Source organism: Piliocolobus tephrosceles, chromosome 6 (genome assembly GCF_002776525.5).
Source record: "Piliocolobus tephrosceles isolate RC106 chromosome 6, ASM277652v3, whole genome shotgun sequence".
Lineage (NCBI taxonomy): Eukaryota > Metazoa > Chordata > Mammalia > Primates > Cercopithecidae > Piliocolobus > Piliocolobus tephrosceles.
In genome coordinates, this window is record NC_045439.1 from 5,606,240 (window position 1) to 5,632,083 (window position 25,844).

Here is a 25,844-nt window from a genome sequence, read left to right on the forward strand (position 1 = left end):
TGAATCAGAAATCCTGGGAATGCAACTGGCCTTCTGTGTTTTTACAAACCCTCCAGGTCACTTCAATGCTCACATCTGAGAACCACTACTCTATATTACCCTACCCTAGACAGGTGACACCCTTGATGTACTGGTTTCTTAATGCATTGCAGTGTTTCAGAATTATATAACCAAAAATCCTGTCTGATAGCATTTTTCGTAATTAATCCAGCTTTATCCTCTTCATCTTTAATTATTCTTATGTGTGTCTGTATGTTTTGCTGATTCTTTCATTTATTTCCTTCGAATAATGCAAGAAATTCCCAGGATCTACCAAAACCCCATAATTAGATACTTGAAAATTACTGAAATCTACTATAGACTTATTCTCACAGATGTAATGCCCAAGTGTTCAATCTATGACCCAGTGTCCCCCTCATAGAAAACTTGTTTATATAGGCAGACACCCTGGAGGCTCTTGTCTGTGTCCAGTTTATTCCTACCAAGACAGGCACTCTCTGGGACAGACCCAACCTGGAAATAAGTTAGGTCTGGGTGTGTTGGTCAGGTGAGACACAGAAGAAACAACTTAACAAATCACATGAAATAACAGGAGCAGTGTACTCCTCACAAGTCCCAGAGAACAGACGGCAGCATGCCTGGCAGGGCCAGTGGGAAGGGAGGACATTCATTAAATAGATTTCAAACTTCTTAATAACACAGTGAGGAAGCAAACCACTTGAACCGTAACAAGAACTTTAACAGCTAATTACATTGTTTTTTGGTTTTTTGTTTGTTTGTTTTTGAGATGGAGTTTCACTCTTGTTGCCCAGGCTGGAGTGCAATGGCACAATCTCAGCTCACCGCAACCTCTGCCTCTCGGGTCTAAGAGGTTCTCCTGCCTCAGCCTCCTGAGTGGCTGGGATTACGGGCATGTGCCACCACATCCAGCTAATTTTATAATTTTAGTAGAGACGGGGTTTCTCCATGTTGGTCAGGCTGGTCTTGAACTCCCAGCTTCAGGTGATCCACCCACCTGATCCTCCCAAAATGCTAGGATTACAGGCATGAGCCACCACGCCTGGCCACATTGGTCTTTACTCTCCTGACAAAGTTAATAAAGACAATCACAATCATGGTGTCCTTTCTGTGGAATATAGGACAGGTGTGAAAACTACGAGACAATCACTCCACTGACCTCATGCCATCCTCGTTTCATTTTCTAAGACACTGACATATGGATTAGCTAATATAATAATTACTTTCTTACTTTCAACTAAGCAAAAAACCTAGACTATCACTAATCAAATTCAAGAACCTTGACTATTATGTACATATTCCTAAATCATCCTTCAGATACTCTGTTTATTTTTTAATAAATACTAGTTTTCAGAATTACCTTAACAAATTTTTTCCATCATAATCTATTTGGACAATTAGTCCAGTTCTGTCCTTTTCCTCTTTATTCATTTATTTATGTGTTTATTGATATTACCATTGATGCATTATAATCAACCCAACAAAACCCCAGAAATCAGTTCTTGGATTATTACTGAAATATGTCTGCAGACAAATTCCTGTAGATTCAATATACCAAATCTCCTTTTAAAATAAATTGCAGGAGTGCAGAAATGAATTTAATCATAAAACTGATCAATCAATCTATTCATATCACTGATTGGTGCTTGGCCTTTTCTTCATTTAATGTGTACATACTTTTAAGATGGAACAATGAACAACCATCAATTCACCACCGCATTCAACATCTAAAACCCTGATAATGACTTACGAAAACACAACTGCCTAAATTGTAAGCCTTGGATCTAACCCATAGATTGTTATCTATCAAGGAATGTTGCATAAACAGGAGTAAAACCTAAAATGGAATAATATATAGCCATGAAAAGAGAATGGAAAACACGGATCTCTTTTTAAATTGTGCTCCATTATACTAAAATGGATTAAGTTATAATCCCTGCTTCAAAACACATCCTCATAAGTAGTCCATGCATAGCTTCCTCTCATTTCCTTACCTATGTTTTGATTTATGTATTTATATAATGTTTTCAATTTACTAAAAGAGAAAACAAAAACAAGTATAAACTAAAAGCTCCAGAAATAAAGACAATGAGTATTCACATATGCGTATATGCAGGTTACTGACTTGGGTCACAAGCTTTGTCTATTTTTATTAATGGATCATAACATTTGAGACATGTCATAATAATTCTTCTTCCAGTAAATACACTCAAAATGAGACCACACTTAGACATATTTATCTATATGAATTTACATGATGTTTTTGCATACTGATCCACTGAAAATAAAATTAGTATGTGTTAACAATCCACTAAAGCCCCTAAACAAGTTTCTTGAACAGTCTTAATATCTGTCAGTGGGTTCATTTCCAAGAGAGGTAATAAACAATGTAATAGACTAGGTCTTTTTTTGTAATGAACTATAAAAATGTTGTGAAATATAATAATTTTATACATTTGTCCAGATTTGATTTCAGTTATGTCATTGGTTCATGCCTGAACCTTTTTGTTTAAATTATATATTCTATGAAGATGTAACAGTAAACCGGAAGAATAATCCACTTGACCCTACTACGATAATGACAAGTATTTACTTCACATATGCTCTTCCTCAGGGGGCTAACAGACTAGGCTGTCTAGCAATATAGGAACGTTTGTGTAAACTATGAAAAATGCTAAAATGGGATATCAAAAATGTCCCATTTTTAGTTTATCCCATAAAATGACTAAAATGACATCAATCTTTATCTTTTCAAAATTGTCCACAGTTGTACTGAATTAGATTAATTATAATCCTTAGTTTATAACAGATTCTCACCTTTTGTCTCCTTTGATTTTATTTAGGTATGTGGCCATTTATCTACCTTCTCTAGTACTATGAATATCAATGAACAGGCAAACTACCCAATCAAAAACAAGAATGTCAACTATGACTTATGTAAGAACACGCTCCTTGTCCGCTGTGGAACAGTCAATACCACCGTCGCTACAGGATGATCAATCACCCATGAACATCAACCCTGAAAAGTACAAAGTAAATGTTAAAGGTATGAAACAACAAGATTCAGGCTGTGTCTGAATAAATATGAAATGGGAAGCGTTGGGTTCATCTCAAACATTGGTTCGTGACACTCCCTATCCTTAGATTAGATTCACAATCCTTTTATTTATTGAATTATTTCAGTTATTAATTTTACATCAAATAGTGAACATTCTTGAATCCATCACCTGCATTAAGAAAAACATCTGACTATGGGACATATTGGCCCCAGTGCCTCCACTCACACTTATAATCATCTTGGTATTCTCTGCAAGTTAGCTTCGACTTACAGAATCAGCTTCTTCTCATTCCTGGCTTTATAACACATTCTCATGAGTGGTCAGTTCTTGACCTTTTTATCTATTAACTCATTCATTATTAGTATAAATGAGTTTATAATTCAGGAACAAATGAATTAATTTTTCCAACCATCTATTCTTTTTCAAGAAAATGAGTAATATTTTCATTTTCAGAAATCTAGAACAGAAATGCCTAGCCGATCTTTTTTTTTTTTTTTTTTTTTTTGAGACGGAGTCTTGCTCTGTCACCCAGGCTAGAGTGCAGTGGTGCGATCTCCACTCACTGCAAGCTCCCGGGTTCACGCCAGTCTCCTGCCTCAGCCTCCCAAGAAGCTGGGACTACAGGTGCCCGCCACCACACCCGGCTAGTTATTTTTTTTTTGTACTTTTAGTAGAGACGGGGTTTCACCGCCTTTGCCAGGATGGTCTCGATCTCCTGACCTCATGATCCGCCCACCTCAGCCTCCCAAAGTGCTGGGATTACAGGCGTGAGCCACCGCACCCGGCCTAGCCAATCTTAATAAAACTAGTTAAATCCAAAAATTTGTTTCTAAATCAGAGCAATTTTATAGGGGACATACTTAGTCTATACTAGGGAGCAGACTAGTTTTCATGTTGGACCTCAAAGATCCAGACACAGGTATTTATTGTTCATAATTCATACATCACCAAACTTCATCTTTCGTCCAGACTTGGAGCTCTTTTTCTTCATTCATGTCTTCATTTATTGATAGATGAATTCATCAACTCACTAATAAAAATAAGTAAACACCAAAGAGTCAGAAGAACTCAAGAGCAAGATTCTTGAATATCTAATATCTGTCTACAAATTATATCCCATAGACACTAGATATATTTTATTAATTTAATGCAGTGTTTCACATAGATTAATCAACATAATGCATTACATCAATTCCATTCTTAAGATATTAACTGATTATATGTCAAAGTGTATAATAATACAGTGATAGCTCTTAAAAAAACACTCAAACCAAGACAAGAATATTGACTCATACTCACATTGGTCTTCAGGAACCTACACAGAGGCAACCATACGTCTTGTGACTATGAGAGAATTCTTAAATCAGCACCAGTGCATCCCATCTAAGAAGTACAAAGCAAAGCAGGTGATTTTAAAAACTAAGACCTCTTTGTCAATTTTGCTTTTCATATTTTATTCCAAACCAGTAGGTTAGTTATTTATTAACTTTTCATAACATATATGTTCATTCTGAACAAAACAAACAACCTCAAATGGACTGATCCAAGCAATAAAATTGACTCCTACTTCCCAGCATCTATATGATCACTAATCAAAAAGAGGTAACACCCTTGGGTCCATTTTGTTCTGAGATGGAGTTTTGCTCTCGTTGCCCAGGCTGGAGTGCAAAGGTGCAATCTCGGCTCACTGCAACCTCCACCTCCTGAGTTCCTGACTTCAAGTGATTCTCCTGCCTCAGCCTCCCGAGTAGCTGGGATTACAGGCGTGCACCACCACATCCGGTTAATTTTTTTTATTTTTAGTAGAGACAGGATTTCACCATATTGGGAGCTAGTGTTTCATTTTATGTTGATAGTATATCTTGAATCATCACATGGTTGAAGTCCATCACACCATCTTCATATTTGTCAAATTATACATTTAATACTTTCATCATGGATCAATTTTAAATAATAATAATATGTAAATCCATGAATCCAAAATAAAAGAAGTAGATTCTTACATATTCTTAACATCAATCTATCATTTCAAACATTGATTGTCATCTGCAAATGACCCTGGGAAATAGATCAGATTTTGTTTTCTGCAAACCTTTAGGTTCCAGACACATATTATTCATCACCCATGACTTCTAAACCATCAATCATTTGTTCAGGTTTACATGTCTTTTTCCTCATACTACTTTATATTTGCTTATTGATTAATTCTCAATTCATCAAACATAATAAAATAATTATCTGTGAATCAAAAAATCTCAAAGAAAAGAGATTCTTATATCCCTAACATCTATCTATGGAATCACATCACTCATGTCATATATGATGAATATATGTCTGGAACTCTGAGGTCCAAGAAGTTAACCTCTACTTGTATTTTTATCTGTTTATATTTGTTTAATGGTTCTATCAGTCATATATTAGTAATAATAAACCTAAATCTATGACCCCAAGATAAGAAAATGATCTTTATATGTTTCTGACATTGTCTACAGGATCATTTCCAACAGAAGCAAAAACCTAGATTATTTTCTTCTCATATTCATCATCCATGACTTTTATGCCACCAGTTGTCAACATTAATCCATAGCTGGGTCTCTCTTTCATCATTCATTTCTAAATATTTATTGAATAAATCATTTGTTCTTTGATAATAAAGTGAATACACGATTTCAAAAACCCAAGAACAAGATATCTGAAGAATCCTTACATTTGTCTACAGGATCATTTCCCACAGAGACTATATCTCTTTGATTAATTAACCTCAATGTTGCACATTGTCATTGAACCAATTAACTTTTTATTATATTAAATAATTTTTAATAATACCAGGAATACTATTAAACAACCTAAACCAAGACAGGAACCATTACTCACATTGGCCTAATACAGAGGCAATATAGCCTTGATCACAGAGAAATGATCAGCTCACTGCATCCATTCTGAAAACTGCAAAGCAGAGTAGATGATTAAAAAATTGAATATTCTTTCCATCAATCTATATTTTTCACCATTCATTTACATAGTCATTTGAGTATTTATGTTTTCTTAATACAACAAATGTGAAACTTGCAACTAACTCAGAGCACTAACCATTACTTATTGCTGTCTATATGATCCTTAGTCAAAGATGTATTACACTTGGTCCATTAATTATCCATCCATTGCAATTTATATTAGTATTATTGTTCTTTACTATACATTTCAACATTAAGCAATACTCCACCTTCATCTGTATTAATTTATACATGTTTGTTTATTTTTCATTGCTATTTTAATAATATAATATTTTTATAATTCATAAACATAAAGAAAAAGAACAAGGTTCTTGTATTTCCCTGACATCCGTCTACAGGAGTTTTTCAAACAGAGGGACTAGGCTAGATACTGCTTGTGATGGACCTCAGAGTTCCAGATACATATTCATTGTGTGACTCATAGGCCACCAGTGGTCATCATTAGTCCAGCCAGAATTGGCCCTGTTTCTCTCTTTTTATTTATAAGTAGTTTCCTAATGATTCATTAATTCACTAACAATAACATAAATACCTCTGGATCACCAAGTTTTAAGGACAAGATCCTTAAGTATCCCTAATATCTGTCTATATAATCATTTGCTTCAATTAGTATATTAATACTTCCTTCATCAGTCACGTTCATTAACGTAACATCTGTTAATCTACACAATATTTCATGTCAAGTCCATATGTATCCTTGGGACATATGGCTGGCCTTCCTTCATTACATTAATATATAATACTTTTAAAATAATACACTGAATATCCTAAACAAATAAGCAAAAGCAAAAAATAATTTTACTATTAACTTACATAGGCCCATGTGCACCTCTACAGAGAGACAGACATGGGGCTCCAGATCAAGGCCAGATGTTCTGCCAGCCCAGATGTGTCCATTCTGGGAAGTGCAAAGCAGAGAAGATGGCAGGATTGAAATATTTTTCATGGATTCATTCATTCGACCCTTCTCTTAGTCATTCAGGTATCTATTAATTGTGGTAATACTTATCAATTTTCTTTTAAAAAAATGAACAATAACACACTTGTTCTGACACAAAATAAGAAACTTGACTATACTGCCTTTGTTATCCTTAGTCAAAAAACAACACTTGAATTTTTTGTTTTTTTAATGGTATTCAGATTTTTCAGTAGGTTTTAATGATTTCTGTTGTCTCACCATTTACATTGAGTGGACATGCTTCACATTCCCCATCTTTACTTTTTTATATGTGTACATTGATTATTACATCAATGAATTTATTTTAAAGAAGAATCAAAATTCACAAAAACAATTCAAGAAGATGGTCCTTTTGTATTTCCAAAACCTAACTACAGGATCACTTCAAAAGCAATAGACTATATTTCCTCCTCTATTGAACCTCAGAGTTCTAGACACACATTATTCAGCATCCTTGACTTCTGCATCACCAGTTTTCATCATTGGCTCAGGCCTAGGACTCTTTAGCTTAATTCTCATCTACATGTATTTATGCATTAAATCACTAATATTAATTTTATAACCCATGTAAATATAATATCCAAAGAGTAAGAGTATAGAATATTCTAGAACTTTCTATACAATCTGTCAGTTTGATATATCTTATATGAATTATCCTCAACGTGTCATAACTGAGCTAGTAAATATACTGTTTCAACTAACCTCATATTTATCATTGGCTGAGGTTGGTCTTTTGGATGATTTTTTACACTTTCATGATATTATGCATACCCTTTAAAAAGTCTCCTAGAGAAAGACATGAAATTTAACTATTACTCACACTGATCTCTATGCTCCTAACCAACAGTAGCAACCATGAAGCTCATGACCATGAATGCTTAGGTCAGCTCAAGTGCATCCATTCTGCAGAATACAAAGAGCAGGTAACTAAAAAAATTTCAAAACTTATCTCCATTGATCCTTTCCACATTTCCATTATTCAGTTATTTTGATATTGATTATTTTTTCAGAATGGAAATGTTTTCTCTCATAACAAAAGGAAAAATAACAAATGAGACCGAACCAGAAAATGAAACTGACTCTTCTTATTAGAGTCTAGATGAACCTTAGCCAAAGAGGTGACATTCATGATCCATTTCTTTAAAGGGCATCAGTGTTTAAAATTTTTAATGATAATATTTCTTACATCATCATGTATATTCATAATTGAACAATGATTCACTCTCTATTTACTAATTCTTGTTTAATTGTTCTATCATTTATCTATTGATGATAAATCTAAATCTATTAATCCAAAGTAAGAATATGATCTTTCCACATTTCTGGTATCTATCCAATTATGTTTTCTGTTGGACCTCAGAGTTTCAGACACACAGTATTCATCGTCCATGACTCAAACGCCACCAGTAGTCATCATTGGTCCATGTTTGGGTCCCTTTTCTTCATTCATTTCTACATTTGTTTGAATAAATCATTAATTCATTAATAATAACTAAATAAACATGTGATTTACAAAGCCCAAGACAAGATCCTTGAAAATCCCTAACATTAGTCTATGGAATCATTTCCCACACAGATTATACGTCTTTCATTAATTGACCTCAATGTACATTGACAGTTAATCAAAATAATATTTTGTATCATATCTATAAGTGGGTCATTTAGCTATTTAAATATGCTTAACACTTTTTAAATTTACTTTAACACTAACACCCTGAAACATATGGCATAGAGCAAAGTAAGAACTTTGTTACTCACACTGGTCTCTTTCCTAAGAAGGACATTTAATCTTGATCATAGAAGAATGCTTAAGTCAGCTCAGTGCATCCATTCTGAAGAGTGCAAGGCAGAGAAGATGAAAATATTGAGACATCCTCTCTATTGGTCCATATTTTCCACTGTTCATTTACAGTTATTTCTGTATTTATTAATTTTTCTCTTAATACAACAAATGTTAAACTTGCAACTGATTCAGAGGAATAACTATTACTTATCACTGACTATAGGATCTTTAGTGAAAGATGTGATATGCTGATCTACTTATCGATTTCAATTTATATTGGTATTATTTGTTCTTATACATTTTAACATCAAACAGTCATTTATGTCTCATCTTTATTTATACATGTTTATTGACTCTACCGTTGCTACTTTAATTAGAATATTTTTTAGAATTAATAAACATAAAGACAAGAATAGGCCATAGTGTTCTCCTGATATCTGTCTATAGGAGCATCTAAACAGAGGGGATAGAATGGACTAGATTCCTTTTGGTTTGCACCTCAGAGTTTCAGACATCTATTATTCATCACGCAAGATGCATACACTGGCAGTTGTTACTATTGGTCCAGGAAGGACCACTTTCTCCTCATTCGTATATGCCATCCTCCAGCAAGCAGTAATACCTCTGACTCACTCATTCTTAATAGAAAGAAGACATCAGTGTTTTTAATATATATGGATAGTATTTCTTATTTCACCATATATTTCCGTAATTGGACAATGCCTCACTCTTTTTATCTTAATGCAGTTAAAATATATTTGCTTATTGATTCATTGATCCAATAATAAAAATAGAGGGAAAATGCATGAACAAGAAGACCAAGAACAACATCCTCAAATATTCCTAATGTCTATCCTTAGGATCAGAAGGTGAAGACCAGATTTTTTATTATATTGGACCTCAGACTTCCAGACCTGTATTCATCGTCCATGACTCATACGCCACCAGTCATCATCATTGGTCCAAGATTGACTCTATCTTTCTTCATGTCTATTTACATTTGTTTTTTGATTAATTAATCAATTCATTAACAGTGCTGTAATAATAAAATAAATAGCTATGAAGAGGGAAATCTTAAAAATAAATTAATACTTAAGTAGTGAATAATAAAAATGCTTGACCTTATTTGATTATATTTTAGACTTCTTAAGAATACAGAGAATACCCTTAAAACAAAGCAAGAATTTTGACTACTACTCACAAGAGTCTTCCTGTGACACACAGAGGTAACCGTACAGTTCACGGTCATAGCACAGTGCTTAAATCAGATGGGGCTGTTCATTCTGAGGAGTACAAAGCAGACCAGATGATAAACGTCGATAACTTGTCCTCATTCACTTTTGTATTACCCTTTCATTTTCACAATAGTTTAGGTATTTATTAATCTGTGATAATATTTGTATATTTTTCTTTTAATAAAATTAACCTTGAACTTGAACTCATCCAGAACAATAATATTGACTATTTCTTATATGCAGTGTCTTAAGACCCTTAGACAAAGAAATATCATGTTTGGTACATATATTTCTTGAGACTTCAGTGTTTTCCATTTATATTAGTAGTTTTTCTTGCTTAATTACATTTATTCATAGTTGAACAATGCTTCAGTCTCCTTTTTTACTTGTTTATATGCATGTTTATTGGTTCCGTCATTGATCCCTTTATAATAATAAAATCAAAATTTACTAACAAAATCCTTGATATTAGACTTAAGAACTTAAGACAATTACTAACAGCAGCCTATGTCCTCCCTACTCACATGGGTAGCCATCAAAAACCTTCATCAGTGGAAAATGATTGGATCAGCCATCATGCCTCCATTCTGTGAAGTACAAACCAGATGTTAGAAAGAATGAACCACTGTGATTTTTCTTTCTGTTTATGGATGTTGTCTGTTACCGGATTAATTGAAACTCTTGATAGGTAACAGAGTTTTATCACTAGCTTATTATTGGCCTATTACTAGCTCAAAGTTAAGTTTTAATAAACTAATAAGTACAATAAACCTCATTCCTAAATACGAGAAAAGGAACTATATAATGAATAGTTGTCTCTATGCCTCTCTGAAATAGATAACAATAATTTAAGTTTACTTTTAAATGAACTGCATTTAAATGAAATTAATCTAAATGATTGTTTCATGGCACAGCTTCATCAATGGTCTACAGTATCCCTTGTTTAGGTATACATCAGTTTGTATACATCTGTATCTATGTATTTGTGTCTGTACTTCTTTATGGATTAATTAATCATCATTCACATTTCTAAAGAAAGTGTACAGGTTAAGAAAACCAACAACTAAGAACTAAAATATAATGTTTGCCTCTGTCTACATGTAAAATACCCTAAGTGGACAGAGCCTTGAAATTCTTTCTATATCTGAACAGCAGTTAAATAAAAAGGAACCCAGGCTTCTTAACAGTCAATGTTTGGCCCTCTAGTTTAGTTACTGGGTTAATCTTTCACTTATTTATTTAACAGCTTTTTTCTTTTAAATAAAATGAAAAACTATGAAATCACTCTATAACCTGAACAAGAAAATTGACTATTACAAAAATTGCCTATATTCTCCTCATCCAAAGGGATAACATGCTTCATCAAGCCCTAGTGAAATTCAGTGTTTCAGAAATATTTTTTGAAACAGCTAATTCACGCTGGGCTTAATACCTAGGTGATGGGTTGATAGGTGCAGCAAACCACCGTGGCACCCATTTACCTAGGTAACAAACCTGCACACCCTGCACATGTACCCCAGAACTTAAAATAAAATTAAAATGTAAAAAAGAAACCAAAAATTATTGTTTCATTCTATATGCCCATAGTAGATTCTTTTCTTTTTTCATTCTACATTAGGGCATTAATTCAATCATCATACACTTATAGTAATATAATCAATATCCATCAAAACCTTAAAACTTAAACACCGTGAGTACTGCCACGTTGTCTGTGGGCTCATTTTCCACAAGATGAATAGACTGTCCCTCTTGGAAATGGACATTACTACTGTATATTTGAACTAATCTTAATCCTTGGTTCAACCCAACAAAACTCACCATTGGTCCATATTTAGTATTCTTCATCATCATTCATTTATACATTATCTCATGTTTCATTGATTTACTAACAGTGTAATCAATTCCTATGAATCCCAAAAACCCAGTAACAAGAAATCAGACAACCATGACATCTCTTCATAGGTCATTTCTCACAGAGGAAGGAAGATAGATCCCTTTGTGTGATAGATTCAGTTTTTCAGATTAGCAGATTAATGACCATATCTGCTTCATATTAATCCCATACTCTTAATTGATCAAGGCTTGATCATCTTTCATTGACCTTGTCCATATTTTAAGGATGTGACGATAAAGAACTATGAACCTACCATTTTACTCCACGCTGACAATATCCTCCATCTTGGAATATGACTAAGCTGTCTTTATAGAGGGAAGTTAAAAATCAACTGTGACTCAAATAAAATTGAATAATTAATTTTTACATTAATTAACTCAATAATAAACTATTAAAATGAATAAGATAGTATTGCTTTTTCCTCCTTAACTGACCACAGATGTGAATGATTCACATATAAACTTTATTCATTTTATTTGTGTACGTAGTCCTTTATTCCTTTCCAGTAAGAGTTAACTCTCTTAACAACCACTAAAGCAAAAGCAATCACTTTGTTACTTACATAGGTTTCTACACTCATTACTCAAACAGACAACAACCATGATCTTCCTCGCTGGAGAATAATTGAATCATTGCACATTCATTCTGTGGAGTACAAGGTGAATATAAAAGTAGGTAGATGAGAGAGAGAAAAAAATGGATCAGCCTAGATTTAGATTTTTTTAAATTCAGTTCAGGTTGACAATTATTGATTAGAAATAAACCCTGGTACTTGTCATATGTTTAAAAGATGAATAACATATCCATTGATTCAATGATTAATTGACTTAGGTATGAAATTTAACTACTATAAGTAACACCAGGCAAAAGAATAATAACTGTGACTTTTAAACATGTCTGTCTGTTTATCTGCCTTCTACCCAATCAGGAAAGAGTTAAATCTCCTTGGTGCATGAATCTTGCTAGAAAGAATTAAATTAATCTGAATCCTGGATTCGAATATGTTCTGAACAACTTTGCATGCATGCATACATACATGAAGTTAAATAGTTACACATGGAGTCATTTGTCTATTCTGTGTCTTAAGGAAATTGCACCAACAAGACTGAAAGGGAAATGCTATCCAAATATATAAATACATTCACCATTCCAAAAACGCAAGAGCCTACCTCAATTTTGTTTATGGAAATAACGACAATACTGGAGAGCCATTGTATGGAACTGTATTAATTACTCTTTTTGTTCCACAATACCCGGCCCTCACTGGTCCACGATTTGGCCTTATTTTAAATAATTGGTTGGGACATTAATTTGTTCCTTTTTACATTTATAATAAAATCATTATATCTGTGACTTCACAGAAACTGGACAATATCAATGCCTGTCCAAATGCTCATTAGACAGAAAATTCAGATCAGTTTCTTTGTTTTCATAAATTAAACTGAGGAACTGAATTTAAATAGTGAAGATTATTAGAATTCATTATAACTGATCATTTGACATATTCTCAAGATAGATCCATGTGTAAACCCTCTCTCAATTAGGTAGTGATTTAAGCAATAATTTAATATTTTGCCCTCTTCTTTAAAAAAAACCAAAAAATGAATACCCTAAACCAGAACAACATGGACTCTAACATCCATTTATCTAAATGCTCCTTACCCAAAGGGTCAGTTTTGATTAATTGATTTTACTGGGACTTAGTGCTTCAGAAATGTATTAGTAATGATTCTTATTATTTTATATACTCTCATATTTGGAACAGGAATAACCATTTTGTTTTCATTTATACAGCACTTTTCTTGATTTATCCATGTACTTGTTTACTAAAAATAATACAGTCCATACTCAGAAGCACAATAACTAAATCCTGATTATTGTTAGCTTCTGGAATAAGCTCATTTTCCATAGACTGAAAAGCACTCTTTTTGTAATGGACCTCAGAGTTACAGGGTTTAATCAAAATCCAAGATTCAGACACCCCAGGGTACTCATCATTGATCCAGGATAAGCAATCTTTTCCTTCATTTATACCTTTGCTTATTGATCCATTCATTGATTCAGTAGCAGTAACAAAGGCAATACTCATTGTTATTTTAGCATCTAAGAACGATATCCTTGAATATAACCAAGATCTGTTTACAGACTCTTTTTGCATAGACTAGCCCTTTTCCCAGTAGACTAGATCTCCTTTCGTAGTGGCCCACAGTGAAGCAAGTAGAGATCATGAACATCCTTGCTTCCTAGCCATCTCATTCCACTTATCTTCCACCTTTCCATGCATTCCTCCCTCATTAAGGAGCTGTCTAACAGGACTTTGCATATAATGTAAATGCACTGTAACTGCATTCTCCAATTCAGTCACCAATAGCCACATACAGCTACTGAGCACTAGAAATGTGGCTAATGCAACCGAGAAATTACATTTAAAAGTGCATGTACCTTTAATTATTTTAAATATAAGTAGCCGCAAGTAAATAGAGGAAACGACATTGAACTGTGCAGCCGTAGATTTTGTTACTGAATAAATCTTAAATTAAATGCAGTATAAATAAGATGATTAATCAGAAGTAAAAAATGAATAAAATGTCTTTCTTCTTATTTTTAATCAAAATTGTGCTTAATTGGACTAACCATAATCTAAGTTTTGTAACACATTCATATTATTGATCTACATATGCCTTGACTTTAAGTAGTTCAGTGAACATTAATGAAAAATTAACCCCTAATTGACAAGCTTTTTGACTGTTATTTACTTAAGTCTTTAGCTTCCTTACCCGTAAAGGTAACAGCCAAGATCTTCATCAGCAGAGACTGATTAAATCAGCCATGGTCTTTATTCTGTGGAGTCGAATACAAATTTTCAAAAGAATGAACAGTACAGATTTAGATTGACTTAAAAGACATTAGTTGTGTGATATTAAATTAATCATAAAGTTGACTCAAATCCCATTTTTATCACTGACCCAAGAACTACACTTATGTTTATTTCTTGATTTAACTATTAACTTTAAATAATACAATAAACACTGTTAAATTCATCACCCAAAACAAAAACCAGGACTACTGCCCACATCTGTCTATAGACACCTACCCACAAAGGCAACCGCTTAGATCATCTTTTTTATTTAATGGACTCAATGTGTGTAGAAATGAATGAATTTAAATTCATGATTCATGGCATATTTTCACCAATGGTAAATGCTTTACCCTACTTACATATTAATTCAATCATTTATTGCTTCTATTTGTTCATTTATGTTATGACGCATGGAATATTTTATTATACATTCACAAATACACACACAGACACACACACACTGCAGTAAACTCATGAAGAACCCAGAACACAAATGCTTTTCATGTTCAATGTCTATATTCCCACACCTAACCAGGAAGAGAGCATCAGTAGTATAGACAAAGATTAACTTTCATTTTCATTTCTCACTCAGTTGTGTTATGCCCTCTTTTAAAAAATTAACTGTGACAAGGACATATTCTATTCACATATAACAATTCAATATATGGGAATTTACTTACATTATGGAAGAAGCTTGAATAATATTATGACTCCATATGTCCATTATGCTATCCACAGAGATTTAGAAACTAGATGCTTTTTTAAGTTTTTAATAAAACTTAGTACAGAGTTGGATTCATAATAACTTTTCATAAGGAATATTCTTAAGTTGAAATATGCTCATTTATTTCCAATTAAATAACGTTTCACCTATTATTTACTTACTTATTCATTTTGAGACGGAGTCTCGCTCTGTCACCCAGGCTGGAGTGCAGTGGCCCGATCTCGGCTCACTGCAAGCTCCGCCTGCCAGGTTCACACCATTCTCCTGCCTCAGATTCCCAAGTACCTGGGACTACAGGTGCCCGCCAACACACCTGGCTAATTTTTTGTATTTTTAGTAGAGATGGGGCTTCACCACGTTAACCAGAATGGTCTCGATCTCCTGACCTCGTGATCCTCCCTCCTCCACCTCCCAAAGTGCTGGGATTAAAGGTGTGAGTCACCGTGCCCAGCAATTTTCCCTTCTCTAAATAAAACCAATCAGTAAACAACCATAAATATCAAACAATTATTTTGTGTCTTGCATATATCTGTTCACATACTCCTTCCAAAACAAGGCAACAGCCTCTATCAATATATATCACTGGAATTCAGTGCTATAGAAGCATATAATACTAATCCATTCATCATTACATACTCTCATAATTGGTCAATGCCAAGCTCTCCTTATATTTACTCATTTATGCAAAATTTATGCATTGATTTGCTTATAAAATGGAATCTATACCAAAAAACTGTGAACACCCACGATCAAGATACCTGAATATTCTGAACTTGTTAAGCTCATTTCCCCAGAGGGAAAAATTGGGGCCTCTTTTTTAAATGGACCTCAGAGTTACAGATGGCTTTAATCAAAATTTTTGATTCAGACACCCTCCAATCTCATCACTGGTCCAGGCTTGGCACTCTTTTTCTTCATTCACGTATACCTTCATTTTCCCATGAATCAAAAATTCTAAGAACAAGACCCTGGATATCACTACAATATATCTCTAGGTTCAATTCCCACAAAGCTGTCAGACTAGATCTCAGTGCCACACGTGGAATAATCAATAAATGTTGATTCATATCAGTACTATCAATATGAATGGCCAATGACTGGGCTATGTTCATTTAATTTGCGTAATTTTAAAGGTGATATAATGAACAATGAAAATCCACAATGGTATCCCCCACTAGAACAAACAGCATGTTTCACCTTACTAGAGCTTCTCCTGAACAGTTAACAGCCTGAATCTCTTCCAGTATGGAAATGCTTAAATCAAGTATTGTGCAGAAATACTATGAAATATGAAACATTTCTGAAAATTAAATTCCTTCTACCTTTTTAAAAAGTAAGTCTCTATTGTGCTGAAATGGGTCAGTCCTACTCCTTGGCCTACAACGCATTCTTATTATTGGTTGTTACTTGATGTTTTTATTTTTGTGTATATGGCCTTTTGTTCCTTTCTTCGATAATCACACATGAACCAACCGCATAACCCACCAACAGAAACTCCATTACTAACATTGCTTCTTACCACAGAAGAAATTGTCATGCTCTTCACCTTGGAGAAATGACCAAATCCCAATCTCATCTAGTCTTTCTGGAGGAAAAGGCAGATTTTTATAAGAATAAGAAGTGTACATTTTTAAATCCATTTTTAAGTAGAAGTTAGTTCTCCATTACTAGATGGATCACAAACATTGGTTTGTGTCAAATTTTAATCATCAACCCAACAGTAGTTCTTTTTCATGTACTAACTTAATTCTTAGCATGAAATAATATTACGAACATTTTCAAATCTACCACCCAGCACAAGAAGAGCAATTTTCAATATCTGCCTAGGTATTCCTAGCATAAAGGGAAGACACATTTTTAATGAGGAAAACTTTTGCACTATAAGATGAATTTAAATTGTTGTTTTATAACATAATCTGACCAATGGGCCACAGTTATTTTAATTCAAGCCATTTACTGATTCGTTTATTTACTCATCTATTTAATAACTCAAAAAATAATTTAATTATCTACTCTCTTTTCTAAAGAACACTCAAAATGGTGAAGTCACCTGCTACCTAAAATTAAATACTATTACCTGCAACTGTTCCTATTAGCCCTGTATGTGCTGTTGGAACGTTCTTCAGTGACACGAATGTTCTCTATTGGCGATTCTGAAATGGTGGTCACTTGCGACCTGTGGCTTGGGGTGTGGCTAGTGCCATTAAGGAACTGAATTTTTATTTTTTAATTAATTTCCATTTAAATGTTAATAGCAAAATATGTCTAGAGAGTGGGTCTTTACAACCCTTCCAAAGGAAGGAGGGTCCTGGATCTTTTTTGTTTAAGTGGACTTCAAGAGGATAGACAAGATTAATCACATCCCTTCACACATTACATATGCTTCTCACTAGTCGGTGATCTACCCTCTTTTAAATGAGGGATGGAGATATAAAATGATTCTTTTACTCATAATAATAATGCCACTATTCATGAATTCAAAGGACACTGGACAAAAGCCCTTTGTGACACTAGCATCTATTTATTCACTTATTACTCATAAAAGTCATGAAAATGCATTTGCATTTTTTTTAAAATAATAATGAGCAAACTTAAGAGGATTTTTGGTTATTATATTCAAATTTTCAATGTTCATCCTTAGACTTTCTCCACACTTCACAACCTAATAATTAGTATTTTAATGTCTATTATTAATTGTATCAAATTATTGTTCATTATAAAAATTTAAGTTAATGTATTTAGCATGATTTATAACATTGTTATTATTGAATATAAATATTAATTTTATTGGCTAATATTTATTATATTAAGTATTATTCAACCAAATACATCATTTAAGTATATGTTTTATCCTTTTCTAAATCAAACAAGACATGCAACCAGAAACTTGCCATTAACTAGGAACATTGAATCCATACCTATCTATATGCTCTTGAAGGAGGAGCAGACTTATTTTATTTAAACTCAAAACATCATTAGCTCCTTTCATGATTGAACGCGATGTAGCCTTCCTTGTCTTTATTTGTATTTTTCTTTATTCATTCATTGATTTACTTATAATACAATCCATACCCATTAACCAAAAAGTACCAAGAACACATTCCTTGAATATGTCTAACTTTCTCTCGAAGCACATTTCCCATAGATAGAATGGACCTCAGAGATACAGACGGGTATAATCAGAATATATGATTCAGATGCCCCACGCATACTCATCATTGATCCAGACTTGGTATTCTGTGCTTTCATTCAAATATACTGTTCTTGATTTATGCATTGGTTCACTAATAGTAAAATCACTATCCATGAATTAGAGGGTAAAAAGATCCTTGAAGATGTAACTATGTCTGTAAGATTCATATTCCACAGAACAAGAGGACTGGCTCTCTCTGTAATGAGCCTGAGTGTTGCAAAGGTGAATTAATTCATTTCCACAAATTGCACCACGTCAATTCCTCATTAGCCATTAGTCCATGGTTGGGCTTATTTCATTTAACATTCATATTTTTAAGACAGTACCATGGTTATATCATGGTATAACTACCAAGTTATACCACAGTTAGGGGCAAGATTTTCCATTTTCTTATGTTCTTCCCTCAATTAGTTAACAGTCAATAACAATCACAATGGGGAAGTGTTTAAATCCACTATGGTACAAAAACAGCATATTAAGGCATTCTGAAAATGACAGAAATACCTTTCAACTTTTTGTCCTAATGAATTTGGTTGTGCTGAAATGGATTAATCACAATTCTTAATTCATAACACATTTCTACCATTGGTCCATGCATAACCACCTTTGACTCATTTACGTATGTAGCCATTTATTCCTTTGAAATAATTCAATGAATAAACATGATCAAGTTTCCCAAGCAAGAACATAAAGTTTGATTTTTACTTACATTGATCTCTTCTCTCCTGATTCACAGAGATAAAGGCAAGATCTTCACTAGAAGACTATAATTAAATCAGGTAGAGTGTGTTCATTCTGCAGTATAAAACACAAATTTTAAAAAGAATCAAATACTATATGTTTAGCTCTTTAAAATGAATCAGAGTTGTGTAGTAAACAATCATAAACCTTGTTTTGTACCCTATTCTGAACACTTGAGAAGAGAGAGCACTGCTTTCTATTTATTAACTTACATAAATTGTTTTTGTCAAGATGAAATATCTCCACTATGAAATTTTTTGTTTTAGATAATATAATAAACACTGTGAATCTAGTACCAAACTTATTTGTTTGCTTAAGTAAAATTCCATAAAAGATTGAATTAATCATGAGTGTGGTTGTATATAGATCTTATCATCGTTCCATGCTCTCCCTCTCTCAATTACAGTTACTCAGTCAACTATTTATTTATGTAAATGTATTTCCTTTTCCTTAATAAAATGATCAATCAGCAACCTGCCTCAACACAGAACAAAAACATTCAGTCTTGTGCACAGATGACCATATGCTCCTTACCAAATTGATAAGAGTCTTAACTACTAATTTATTGGGACTAAGAATCTCAAAATTGTTTCAATAATAATCCATGTTGTATTACATGCCTTAAGAGACAAGTGCATGCATACTTTTCTTATTCTCATTCATTGATAAAATTCTATATTCATGGGCTAAGTTTATTATAATAATGTAATTCATACCCTCAAACCACAAAAGGCCCATGAACAAGGTCATATAGACTCATTTCCCATAAAGAATAAAGAGGTGTCTCTTTGTAATGGACCTCAGAGTTGCAGATGGGTTTAATCAAAATTGTTGTTTCAGAAACCCCATGACATTCATCACTGGTCCATAATGTGCATTTTTTTCATGTATTGATTAACCTATTGACTCACAAATAATGATGCAATCAAAAATCCCCAAAACAAGATCATTAAATTTTAGGCTCTTGGCCCATAGAGCTACAGACTACATTTCTTAGGCAATGACACTTAAAGATGCACATGTGAATTGCTCAACGCCCCTGCATGCTCTCAATTCACATTCAGCACTCAATCTGATAAAGCCCACTTCTATTTAATTTGTATATATGTCAAAGATGGTCCGATAAAAAACAATGAAATCACTATATTCCATATTCTTATGGGCTGCCCCAAAACAGATGTCAGCCAGGATCTCTACCCATAAGTGAATGTGTAAAATAACCATGGCATAAAATAAAGAATAATGCTGAGCTGCTCTGAGAATAAGTTAACTTTTGTCTTCTTTTATAATCACTTCAGTTGTGACAATAAACATAATTAACGGTTCATTACACATTCCCATCATTGGTCTATTTGGGGTGTTTTATTTCCTTCATGTATGTAGACATTGATTCCTTTGAAATCCTTTAGCTAACACCCAAGAACAAACCATTCAAAGAAAGAACATGAAATAAGGCACTTACTTATATTTGTCTCTATGCTCCTTACTCAGGATAACAATTCTTTCTTAAATTATTAAATCAGCTGGCCTATGGCCACTCTGGAGAGAAAAAGGCAGATTTAGAATAGATATAGGGTTTTTTCAATGGATGCTAGACAAGCAGAACTAGATAACAATAAACATTGGCTCAAAAATGCAATGTTTTTCAGGCCAGTAATGAACTTTTACTTTTAAATAGTATAATAGACACTATTGAGTTCATCACCTAGCCCAAGAATAAGATCTATAATGATTATAAATATTTGTCTATATAAAAATCTGTTAAGTAGATATCATTTAATGGATTTCTGGCTGATGCAAACACTTTCCCTTTTGTTAATTAAAAAAAGCAAACTATAAAAATCAAAAAATTGTCTCAACTGTAGATACAATATATTCCATATAATAGGATTTTACCTCAGATTAATAATTATACTTGCTTTATTGCCAGTGTTAATATTTATAATACTTTTTCATTGTACTCAAAGAATAGTTCCTTAAGTAGGCCTGTTAATCTCTCATGTACACATTCCTCTATTTATGCCTTGACTTCGCTTAAAATAATACATTCCATACCTTTGAACTACAAAACCTCAGGAACAAGTTTTACTGAATTTTCCTAACTTCTACTAGGAAATTTCTACAGAGAATATTGGCTGGTTTTCATTCAATAACAGATCTCAGAGTTACACAGAGGGCTTAATCAAAAGTGTTGATTCAGACACCTCCACCAATACTCATCATTGATCCAGGCTAGGCATTCTATTTCTTCATTCATTTATACCTTCTTGAACTGACTCAGTCATTCATGGTTTCAGGAATAATAATTATACGATCAATATTCCTTAATGACACAAAACTGAGAACAAAAGGCTTTAACAGAACCAAGATCTGTTTATTACTCCCATTCACGCAGAACAAATAGACTAGATCATATTTCGTGATGAACCTCAAGTTTACGCATATTCATCAGCGACTCTGCTGCATTTAAATCTCATACTTGTGATTGGCGTCTACCAGCTTCTCTTCCACTTGGTTTGTCTACTCATTAATGTGGGGGCAAACCATGGACCTACCATGTGAGCCTACAATTGAGCAAATTAATACATAATATCTTCCAAGGTACCTCTACCTCAAAAAGTCAACAACCTAAATGTTTGTCAGTGAAGGAATATGTTAAGCAACTATAGCAGAAACATTAAATGGGAATTGAAATTACTCTGGCAATATATGAAATGCTCTTCATTTATTTAACAATGGTCTTCAGTTGGGTTGGGTTGAATGAATCATAAATTTTTGTTGATGACACATTACAATCATAAGTCCATGGCTGGCATTCCTTAATTTCATGTGTTATTTAACCATTTATTTTATCAAAATAATGTAGTGTGTTCCCATGAATGAATACCCTCCAAGCCCAAAACATCAATTTGATGTTTACTTACATCAGTCATTCTGTTCCTTAGTCCACCAAATAACAATAATGGTCTTCATGATTAGAGAATAATAAAACCAGCTACATGGTTTTCATTCTATAGAGAAAAATAAAGCCTTGTTTCAAAAACATTTTAAAAGGCTCTTTTTAAAAGCCTCTTTTTAAAAACATTTTTCTAAGAAACTACATTACTACAACTTGGAAAGGCCCATATATGTATTCCAAAAACAATGAAAGAGCCTAGAGTTTTTCTTAGAATGTCTGTCATGAAAAAAGAACATGAATCAGCATTCTCATATCATAACATTTGTTCCTAATTGGTCCACGGTTTGCTGACTCTAAAATACAAACAGAGACACCTCCCTTCTCATATACAAAAGACATCAGTATCGGTGCTCTCACAGCACTGGACAAGAACACTGAAGAATATTTACATTTGTCTAGAGTCATTGCCCTCAGGAAGAACAGACTATGTTTCTTTTTTTATTTGTTTAATAAAAATCCATTAAAATTAGATTAATGCATTCATCATTGGTCTCTGTTTGGTCTCAATTAAGTGGTTATTTAACCAACTATTTATATGATTAGAGATGTTTCATTTTCTTAACAAAACAGACAGCAACCCACCACCAACACAGAACAAAAACTCTGACTCTTGCATACAAATGACCATATGCTCCTTATCAGAATGGCAGAAGCCTTGGGTATTAATTTATTGGGAGTCTCAGACAAGTTTTAATAATAATCCATTTTTCATTACATTCACTGATAATAAGTACATGACTTATGCTTTTTGTTTTACTCATTGATAAATTTTTAATTCATGGGCTGATTTTATAACAAAAATGCAATCCATCCCCAAGAACCACAAAGTCCAAGGACAAGGTACCATAAGCTCCCTTCCCAAAAAAGGAATAATTACGTGTCTCTTTGTAATGGACCTCAGAGTTGCATATGGGTTTAATCAAAAATCCTGTTTCAGATACCCCATGGTACTCATCATTGGTCCAAGCACGTTTTTCTTCCTTTATATCATTCATTTATTATTCATTGGTTCATGAATAATAATATAACCACAAAACTCTAGGAATAAGATCTCCCCATTAGTGGCTCTCTCCCTAAAGACTAGGTCTCCTTTTACAATGGACCTCAGAGAACGCGTGTGATTAATTGACATCCATGCTTCATACCAAATCCACATTCACCATTATTTCTTCCGTAGTCTTAGTCAATTTGCCCATGTTTTAAAGATAGTGCAATGAAAAGTGATAAAACCACCATCTTCCAACACTGACAATGTCTTCCATATTCTCTCAGGCTGCCACACAAAGAGTTATCAGCCAGGACCATACCAATATGGAAAAGATTAAATCATTTGTGGTAGCAAATAAGATACAATGTTCAATAACTGTGAATATAAATGGTCTAACTACTATAATTTGTCACTTCAGTTGTGCCAAATTATATTAAACATATTTTCAGAACACGTTTCCATCACTGGTCCATTCCTGGTGATTTTAATTTCTGTTATAGATATTAATTCCTTTGAAATACCACTAAACACTCCTGAACAAAGCATCCAAATCAAGGACATGAACTTGAGGTGGTAACTTACATTAGTATCTATATTCTTTACCCCACGGATCTAACTGCCAAGATTTTGTTTCTTAGAAAATGAATGTCATCTATCCTGTGGTTGTTACATGGAAGAAAAGTAGACTTATCCTAGAAGAACAAGAAGAAATAAAAGGCATCTTTATAGGAAAAGAAGAAGTGAGAGGGTCTCTATTTGCTGGTGACATTAGAAAATCCAAACTACCTCACAAAAAACAGTTAGAACTGACTTCTGTAAAATTGCAGGACAGAAAATCAACAAAAAAAAATTCAGTAATGACTCTATATGCTAATAGGTAATTAACTTAAAAGGAAATGAAGAAAATAAGTCCATTTACAATAGCACCAAAAATATTGTCTAAATTTAACCAAGATGGTGAAAGACCTGTATATTGAAAACTATAAAACACTAGTGAAAGAAATTGAAGAAAACACAAATAAATGGAAAGATACCCTGTGTTCATGGGTTGAAAGAACTAAGATTGTTAAAATGTCTATGCTACCTAAACCCATCTACAGGTTAAATTCAATTCATATTAAAATTTGAATGTCATTTTTCATAGAAATAGGGGGAAAATCCTTAAATCCATATAGAATCACAAAAGACACTGAATAGCCACATACAAAAAATCTTGAGCAAAAAGAACAAAGCTGGAGGTATTACAATCCCTCACTTCAAAATATATTATAAAGTGATTATAATCAAAACAGTATAATACTGACATAAAAACAGATACATCACCCAATGGAGCAGAATTAAAAGTTCATAAATAAACTCACACATTTACAATCAATTGATTTTAGATAAAGGTGCCAAGAGCACACAATGGGAAAAAGACACTATCTTCAATAAATGGTGTTGGGAAAACTGGTTATCAACATGCAGAATGAAATTAGATCCTTATCTCACCCAATATACAAAAATCAACTCAAAATGGATTAAAAACTTCAACATAAAATCTGAAACTATAAAACTACTAGAGGAAAAGTTCCACAACATTGGTCTAGACAATGATTTTTTTAATATGACCCCAAAAACACAGACAACAAAAGTAAAAATAGACAAGTAGAATGTCATCAAATTAAAAACCAAATTAAAATTGTTTCCAGCAAAGGAAACAATTAACAGAATGAAGAGACAACTTCCAAGTCAGGAAAAAAAATGTGCAAACCATACATCTCGTAGGCATTAATATGCAAAATATATAAGGAACACAAACAATTCAATAGCAAGAAAACCCAATTTAAAAATAGACACAGGATTTGGACAGATATTTTCCCAAAGAAGACACACTAATGGCCAACAGATATATAAAAAAATTATCAGTCACTCTAATCACTAGGGAAACACAAATTAAAATCACAATGGGATACCATCTCTTATCTTTTAGAATGGCTTTCATCAAAAAAAAATGAAAGGTAACAAATGATGGCAAGGATGCAGAGAAAAGGGAACTCTTCTATATTGTTGGTAGGAATGTAGTTTAGTATAGCCATTGTGGAAAAAGTTATGGAGGTTCCTCAAAAATAAAAATAGAACTACCATATGATCCAGAAACCCTACCCAAAGAAACTGAAACCAATATGTCAAGGGGATATCTGCATTCTTTTTTTTTTTTTTTTTTTTTTTTTTTGAGACAGAGTCTCACTCTGTCACCCAGGCTGGAGTGCAGTGGCCAGATCTCAGCTCACTGCAAGCTCCGCCTCCCGGGTTTAAGCCATTCTCCTGCCTCAGCCTCCCAAGTAGCTGGGACTACAGGCGCCTGCCACCTCGCCCGGCTAGTTTTTTGTATTTTTTAGTAGAGACGGGGTTTCACCGTGTTAGCCAGGATGGTCT

General features: G+C 33.4%; 1 long non-coding RNA gene, 11 other non-coding genes and 2 pseudogenes across 12 annotated transcripts; all 14 read right to left on the reverse strand.

The window, feature by feature from the left end:
- Positions 1-3,971: 3,971 nt before the first annotated feature.
- Positions 3,972-4,045, reverse strand: LOC111538378. The gene has a single exon (XR_002730307.1). It is a non-coding gene; the product is annotated as a small nucleolar RNA SNORD113/SNORD114 family (small nucleolar RNA).
- A 1,549-nt stretch (positions 4,046-5,594) lies between these two features.
- Positions 5,595-5,661, reverse strand: LOC111538379 (annotated as a pseudogene).
- Positions 5,662-5,696: 35 nt separating this feature from the next.
- On the reverse strand, positions 5,697-7,952 carry LOC113225001. The gene is made up of 3 exons (XR_003309612.1): positions 7,870-7,952; positions 6,905-6,989; positions 5,697-6,016 (listed from the first exon to the last, which is right to left on the reverse strand). It is a non-coding gene; the product is annotated as an uncharacterized LOC113225001 (long non-coding RNA).
- On the reverse strand, positions 6,471-6,540 carry LOC111538426 (annotated as a pseudogene).
- Positions 7,465-7,539, reverse strand: LOC111538433. The gene has a single exon (XR_002730353.1). It is a non-coding gene; the product is annotated as a small nucleolar RNA SNORD113/SNORD114 family (small nucleolar RNA).
- A 446-nt stretch (positions 7,953-8,398) lies between the features above and the next one.
- Positions 8,399-8,473, reverse strand: LOC111538408. Its single transcript, XR_002730330.1, has one exon. It is a non-coding gene; the product is annotated as a small nucleolar RNA SNORD113/SNORD114 family (small nucleolar RNA).
- An 851-nt stretch (positions 8,474-9,324) lies between these two features.
- Positions 9,325-9,399, reverse strand: LOC111538377. Its single transcript, XR_002730306.1, has one exon. It is a non-coding gene; the product is annotated as a small nucleolar RNA SNORD113/SNORD114 family (small nucleolar RNA).
- Positions 9,400-9,725: 326 nt separating this feature from the next.
- On the reverse strand, positions 9,726-9,797 carry LOC111538410. Its single transcript, XR_002730332.1, has one exon. It is a non-coding gene; the product is annotated as a small nucleolar RNA SNORD113/SNORD114 family (small nucleolar RNA).
- Positions 9,798-13,894: 4,097 nt separating this feature from the next.
- LOC111538434 lies at positions 13,895-13,966 on the reverse strand. The gene has a single exon (XR_002730354.1). It is a non-coding gene; the product is annotated as a small nucleolar RNA SNORD113/SNORD114 family (small nucleolar RNA).
- Positions 13,967-16,366: 2,400 nt separating this feature from the next.
- On the reverse strand, positions 16,367-16,440 carry LOC111538432. Its single transcript, XR_002730352.1, has one exon. It is a non-coding gene; the product is annotated as a small nucleolar RNA SNORD113/SNORD114 family (small nucleolar RNA).
- A 2,255-nt stretch (positions 16,441-18,695) lies between these two features.
- Positions 18,696-18,771, reverse strand: LOC111538431. Its single transcript, XR_002730351.1, has one exon. It is a non-coding gene; the product is annotated as a small nucleolar RNA SNORD113/SNORD114 family (small nucleolar RNA).
- A 1,501-nt stretch (positions 18,772-20,272) lies between these two features.
- On the reverse strand, positions 20,273-20,347 carry LOC111538441. Its single transcript, XR_002730359.1, has one exon. It is a non-coding gene; the product is annotated as a small nucleolar RNA SNORD113/SNORD114 family (small nucleolar RNA).
- A 1,284-nt stretch (positions 20,348-21,631) lies between these two features.
- LOC111538440 lies at positions 21,632-21,709 on the reverse strand. Its single transcript, XR_002730358.1, has one exon. It is a non-coding gene; the product is annotated as a small nucleolar RNA SNORD113/SNORD114 family (small nucleolar RNA).
- Positions 21,710-23,328: 1,619 nt separating this feature from the next.
- On the reverse strand, positions 23,329-23,403 carry LOC111538438. Its single transcript, XR_002730357.1, has one exon. It is a non-coding gene; the product is annotated as a small nucleolar RNA SNORD113/SNORD114 family (small nucleolar RNA).
- Positions 23,404-25,844: the final 2,441 nt, after the last annotated feature.